This window comes from Eriocheir sinensis, chromosome 6 (assembly GCF_024679095.1).
Source record: "Eriocheir sinensis breed Jianghai 21 chromosome 6, ASM2467909v1, whole genome shotgun sequence".
Classification (NCBI taxonomy): Eukaryota; Metazoa; Arthropoda; class Malacostraca; order Decapoda; family Varunidae; genus Eriocheir; species Eriocheir sinensis.
The window spans coordinates 26,948,121-26,955,367 of NC_066514.1; the positions used below are offsets into that span (position 1 = coordinate 26,948,121).

The 7,247-nt window shown below is 44.0% G+C and overlaps 1 protein-coding gene across 7 annotated transcripts in view; it reads right to left on the reverse strand.

Moving 5' to 3' along the window:
* LOC126991060 (dynein intermediate chain 2, ciliary-like) overlaps positions 1–4,653 on the reverse strand; it is a 52,502-nt gene extending 47,849 nt beyond the window's left edge. For 4 of the 7 annotated variants that reach the window (XM_050849779.1, XM_050849769.1, XM_050849757.1 and 1 more), the window contains exon 1: positions 4,499–4,651. The gene's annotated coding sequence lies outside the window, so the exon portion shown is untranslated. Of the gene's footprint in view, positions 1–4,366; positions 4,412–4,498 lie in introns of those variants that run through there. The other 3 variants (XR_007745139.1, XM_050849775.1, XM_050849764.1) reach the window with 3 other exon arrangements.
* Between the last annotated feature and the right edge of the window lie 2,594 nt (positions 4,654–7,247).

Consider the following 7,247-nt stretch of genomic DNA (forward strand, 5'->3'; position numbering starts at 1 on the left):
CCACCAAACCATCGCTCTTAGAGGACCCTCATAACATCTGATTATTTAAACAAAGAAGTCGTGCATTTGGTTATGCACGAAGAGTATACACAATTTGAATGCAAAATTGCCTTGACCTCAGTAATTATATGCTATTAACAGACGTTAGCGTTACTAAACTAAGCAGAAATAGTTGGAATGCTCTAAACACAACCTCATTCCTTCTTCAGGGTCTTAGTATGTAGGGCAGGCACGCAGCAAGTGAGGGTCTGAGGCATTACCGCGGCGCTTATTGGAGGGAGGGACGGCGTGGCGTGCAGAGAATGTGGGTTCCTGAGGGGCCGAGAGAAAGAGCGGCATATAAAGCAGGGTCACGGGGCAAGTCTCTCTTCACAACTACAGAAAAACGTTAATTGTAGCAAGATTATCTGCTTTAGTCTGAGAAGTAGGATAAAAGAACCGCTCATGCACTCAACGCATATGATACAGGAATTCCCACTTCGGCACTCTGCCACTACAGCACAGTACAGAATCTGGCAAGTACTACCGGGCATGTCTAAGGACTGGACTGTTTGTGACTATAATTAATCTCCGTAAGAGAAAAATAATAACTCAAAAAGGCATTAGGGAATGTAATATATATTTAAAACCCGGTGGTAGCAGCAGGGATCATGTTTCTTAATGGTCCCTCCAAGCGAGAAAAATGAGAAAAATCACCCCTCACACAAACCATTTCATAATATATATCAAAGCATTTGTGGTCAGATTATGCATCATCTATTTTGGGGGGTTTATATCATGGCACAAATTTGGCCCGTCGCTGCTACACGGTTAAGTCACAAATTTGGCCCGTCGCTGCTACACGGTAAAGCCACAAATTTGGCCCGTCGCTGCTACACGGTAAAGCCACAAATTTGGCCCGTCGCTGCTACACGGTAAACCCACAAATTTGGACCGTCGATGCTACACGTTTAAAATTATTCAAGTCTTGCTTAGTTGACTAGGCAGCTATTGATGACAGGGAACGAGACATTTGAGCGTGGAGGAATTCACACAGCTATGGCAAACTGATGTGATAACCCAGAGGTATAAACCGCTTAGAAATAGGATGGAGTGCTCTTGATATACTAACGTCAAAATACCAACCTGCCGCCCCCTGAAGATAATAGCTGAGAAGAGGATGAAGGGAATGTTGAAGAAGAGATGAAGGAAAGAAGAGGGGAGGTAAGGTAAGTAAGGGGAGTTGAAGGGAAATGTTTGGAAAGTTTCGTTTAGTCGGCGCAACATCTGTGGTCATATGCCGGAGAGAGACAGGAGGGGAAGGAATTATAGGAGTGGAAAGTTTCGTTTAGTCGGCTCAACATCTGTGGTCATATGCCGGAGAGAGACAGGAGGGGAAGGAATTATAGGAGAAGGGAACAGACCCCAGGAGACGGGACACAAACCCCGATTAATACCTGGTACACTGCTGGGTGGACAGGGGCGTAGGCTATCGGAAAAGCCGCCCAAATTTTTCCACTCCACCCAGGAATCGAACCCGGGCTCTCTCGGTTGTGAGGCGAGTGTGCTAACCACTGCACCACGAAGCCCTCCGAGTTGAAGGGGAGATAGGTGAGAATTAGTAGAAACGGAAACGTGAAGAAAGATGGATGAACGGAGATAGAGGAATAAAGGAGAGTTGAGGGGAAGAAAAGGGAAGAGGAAGGGAAATGAAAGAGAGGTGAGGTGAATTGAAGGGCTTGAATCTTAACAGACGGCTGGGACACTTGGGTCGGCAATACAAGACACATTCGCATCTCTCATCACCTATTTCTAGAGGTCAAAGAGGGGGTCAATCGTGTTCTAATGATTGTCTCTTCAGGTTCATGGTACAGAAGAAGGGTCACACTACCACCAGGGTCATAAAACTACTCCCGGAAATGCCCCAAAATCCTACGAAAGCCTTGTCAAATATGTGAACTTTGTTAGCCTCACAAAAAAAAAAGAGAAAGCTAAGAATCGCACGAAGCGGAAATGGATTTTTTTTTATGTATATATAAATATTTACCTCATTACCGTTTCCTATTTTTGGTATTTTTTCTTACATTCGATAATTTCCAAGATGTTTTGAGGCATCATATGTTGTGCGCTAACCTAACCCGGCGGAGTATATCTGACATCGACATATTACGACAATTATTCTTTAACGCAACAAAGGATGCTTCAGAATACTCGAGCTTTTAAAACTATCAAATGGAAGAAGAAAACAAAAATCGGAAACGACAATAAAGGAAATAAATACTGATTTATATATTTTTTGGATGCAACATGGGGACAGGAAGCATTGACCGAGTCTCATGGATTAGTGAACGAAGAATTATCAGGATGCTTCAAAATACTCGAGCTTTTAAAACTATCAAATGGAAGAAGAAAACAAAAATCGGAAACGACAATAAAGGAAATAAATACTGATATATATATTTTTTGGATGCAACATGGTGACAGGAAGCATTGATCGAGTCTCATGGATTAGTGAACGAAGAATTGTTGGAAGATAATCAGTTAACAATGAGAAATGAACTTGGTCAGCGGGTCATATCACGTGCAGAACAGATGGACAAGCAAAGTAAAGTGTGACCGCCTCAGGACCGCGTAAGTCAGGGCAGACAAAGAAACAGGTGGAGAGATCATGTCAGACCATATACCGGAGCAGGACAAGTGCACTACATTACGTTGGGAAAGGCCTTTTAACCCATTGGATGTGGATTTGCTACAAGACATCACCAAGCTACTGGAGTGGAACAAAAAGTGGCTGTTCCAATTTAGTGAAGAAAAATGTGAGGTCATGCATCTTGGGAGGGGATATCCAGCACACCAATACCACATGGGAAACACTCCAATACCCACCACAGAGGCACAGAAGGACCTGGGAGCATATATTACTAGCCTACCAGTGAAGGGATATCCAGCATACCAATACCACATGGGAAACACTCCACTACCCACCACAGAGGCACAGAAGGACCTGGGAGCATATGTTACTATAGGGTACCAGTGAAGGCGAAATCCGTGCCAATCACAGCGGACGGGTTAACGGGCAGTGGACTAGTGTAGAGCGATATATTTATTTAGACGTGCATTTTTCATCATTACCCCTACCAACCCTGCAACGACCAGCACCACCACCATAACCTAACCTAACCTAACTATAACTACCAAAAGCATCACACTGGTACTACAAACAACTAGTGTAGAGCGATATATTTACTTATAAGGCCATTTTTCATCATTACCCCTACCAACCCTGCAACGACCAGCACCACCACCATAACCTAACCTAACCTAACTATAACTACCAAAAATATCACACTGGTACTACAAACAACTAGTGTAGAGCGATATATTTACTAATACGTACATTTTTCATCATTTCCCCTACCAACCCTGCAACGACCAGCACCACCACCATAACCTAACCTAACCTAACTATAACTACCAAAAACATCACACTGGTTCTACAAACAACTAGTGTAGAGCGATATATTTACTAATACGTGCATTTTTCATCATCACCCCTACCAACCCTGAAACTACCAGCACCACCACCATAACCTAACCTAACCTAACTATAACTACCAAAAGCATCACACTGGTACTACAAACAACTAGTGTAGAGCGATATATTTACTTATAAGGCCATTTTTCATCATTACCCCTACCAACCCTGCAACGACCAGCACCACCACCATAACCTAACCTAACCTAACTATAACTACCAAAAACATCACACTGGTTCTACAAACAACTAGTGTAGAGCGATATATTTAATTATACGGCCATTTTTCATCATTACCCCTACCAACCCTGCAACTACCAGCGCCACCACCATAACCTAACCTAACCTAAGTACAACTACCAAAAATATCACACTGGTACTACAAACAACTAGTGTAGAGCGATATATTTACTTATAAGGCCATTTTTCATCATTACCCCTACCAACCCTGCAAGTACCAGCACCACCACCATAACCTAACCTAACCTAACTATAACTACCAAAAACATCACATTGGTTCTACAAACAACTAGTGTAGAGCGATATATTTACTAATACGTGCATTTTTCATCATCACCCCTACCAACCCTGAAACTACCAGCACCACCACTACAACCTAACCTAACCTAACTATAACTACCAAAAACATCCCACTGGTTCTACAAACAACTGCATGTTCACGCGTAACTACAACACGCCAGTCGGTATACACGCCATCACTACCACCACCACCACCACCACAACCAACAACTTATATACGACCACAACAAAAGTATCACCAATTACAGCACGAGACACAGGTATTACAGGTAACACAGCACAGCCACAAGACCGTTCACGCCACCACAATACCTCCCTCAGGAACCCGCCTGATCACTCGCTCCCCGCCGCTGGCACTGAGAGCGGGTGCGAGGGTGACAGGGAAAGAAAGAAACGTGATTATTAGAGGTGCGCACGCCGTCCCCAGCCACCTCTGTCCCTTACCTCCTGTCTTGACGAGGTCTTTGGGTCGAATGTCCTGGAGCGTGAGTGCCGCTTAGTGTGTGAATGAGTGATGTTACCGCTGATGAGATGCCTCCACGCGCAGACTTTGTGGGGCGTGATGGATAGTTGCCATATTTCCCTGTTTCTCGGTTCAACACCCGCCAGCGGCACTTTCTCTGTCTCGAGACGGGCGCGTGGCGTGGCGTGAGGCGACTCAAAGAAACGCCGTGATTGTGGGACGCGTCAGAGGGCGATTATGCTTATTTTCCTCACTTACAAACAATTTTGAATAGCGGCGCGGGAGGTCAGGGGACACAACAACAGGGCCATATTTTAAGACACCATCGCTTTTCACATCAACTATTTCTATAGGTCAAAGAGGGGATCAATCGGGTTTTCATGAGTGTTTTTTAAGGTTCATGGCACAGAAGAAGGGTCAAACTACCACCAGGGTCAGAAAACTACCCCTGGAAAGGCCTACAGCTCCTACGAAAGCCATGTCAAATATGTGAACTTGGGCGACGAAATGTTTTAAAATACGAGACCTTCTCAAAATGTTTAAACTTCCGCCTCGGGTCAACACTGATTGCCCGGCTCTGACGTCACTCGGGGGTCATCAATCTTCAATCATGTCTCTTCCGCTAGAAATGATTTTCTGAAAATTGCACTCGCCTTGGAAAATACACAAGCGCACTGTCCCAACCCATGACCGTAACTCTGGCAACTTTTAGGGGGGTTAGAGGGCACCATTTACAGGTTCATGAGGTGGGGGAGGAGGGCGAACGAAGCGAGCATGCACAGGTGAGGGAGATTGTTTTAGAGAAATAAGTACTTTTAGGGGCATTTTGAGGTCAATATAGATGACATTGGGGTGCTATAGCCCCCCTCCCCCTACGGCCCTGCAGCCTTTCATCGCGTGCAGCAGCCTCAAGACAACTGACGATGGATGTGAAAATGAGTCGATTGTGGCTATAATACAGTCGCCTCGTAATGGTTGGTGTCCCCGATTGTGATGACGCATCTGAATCCATTACTGCTTATGATACGCTTCGAGCCTGTACTGTTGAACTCGCAGTAAGTCATGCTCCCGTTAGTCGCATTGGAGACCCCACAAGACCGGCGCAGTCATTATTATCCTTAACACTGAAGGTCTCACTTATCGCCATCTCGATCGGCGGACTGGTGTCTGTACCGTATCAGTATGGCTCCGCAGATATGTGGAAACAGGCTTCACTAGTCGTAAGCCTCGAAGCAGGGGTGCATACACTCATCAAATAAATACCTTCCTTCCTCGTTTACCGTATACTTAACCAAGCTGTCGCAATATGCATGTGGTATACGTGTTAATTTTGGCAAATATAATTTTATATACATAGGCGGAAACTTTTTTTTTTTTTTTTTGGTAGTTCGTTGGGGACATACCCCAATGGAGGAAGGCGAAGCATGCCGCGCAACCCCCCAGACGGCTGGTAGAGAGATACCCAATTCTTTCAAGGAGGAGGCCCAACAACGGGGCTGAGGGTGTCGGAAAGAGCCCGCCTCTCCACCCTCATGGTAACTGATAGGTCTCGAACCCACGCCTTAGCACCCCGCCGAAGCGCAAGGCAGAGACTACCACGGGAGCCCCCCAAGGCGGAAACGTAAAAATATAAAATAAAATAATAAATAACATATTTCAGGGACAGTAACTGACTCATAAAAAAATCTGGTGGTGTCACTTGTGCGCCGCCAGCGGTAACCTGCAGCTTCAGGACCACACATCAAAATTAAATGGTGTGTGTGTGTGTGTGTGTGTGTGTGTACAACTGGAGATTAAGTGTACATTTAGCACAAAGTTAGTCAGCTTGGGGAATTAATCATTGCAGACAAACTTTCAGAAATTTTCCTGATTTTCGTATTTCTTTGAAGGCAACTATTGGTCAGCCTGCAGTTCACACAAATTGAGCTGAAGTTCTGGCAACAGTCTCTACATCACCTTCCATTAAGTTACATAAAAGGATTGTTTCAATTCTTCAAAATTTCTAAATCTTTCGTCAACCTCTGGATAAAGGTTCAATTTTACTGACAAAACATGGAATATCTGACTCAATATTTTCTGCATTGAGTTGACAACAAGCAAGCAAAGTGTGCAGGACCTTCTTCCTTGACACACTGAACAGCTGCAGCTTCTTGCTGGAGGCTTTGCTGTGTTCAGCAAATGAGAAATACTTTGTGCTTGCCTTGCAAACTCAACTTCAGGACATTCAAGTGTGCTGTACAACATTACATTAAAATCACTTCAAATAAATCTGTAATGAAACAGCATTGAGTTTCCTTCAAAATGGCCTCGTTAAACAAGGTGCCTTATGTGGAGCTGTACCCCGGCAAATACGGTACTTTAGTGCAGAAACGGGACCAAAATGATGTATTTTTCCATAAGATGTTGGCCACTTGTTTAACACTTGCTGTTGTAGCAGGAGTAAACATCAACAACTATTTATATCAGTTCTACATTTATGATGCATGATGCATGCGTGGATGTCACAGGGTGCCGTGAAAGACAGTCATTACAGACCAGCATCCATCACATTCTGTGCTGGGACGTGTCAAATGAACTGTTCTCTTAAATATTTTTATTTTTTTGTATTCTATGCAATTATATATATTTTTGAAACAATGAAACATATTAAGTTAAGATTAAAATAATGCTGAAAAAATTGCTTTTGATATTTAGAAATGGTGACCATTGGTGCAGATTACACAGGTGCTG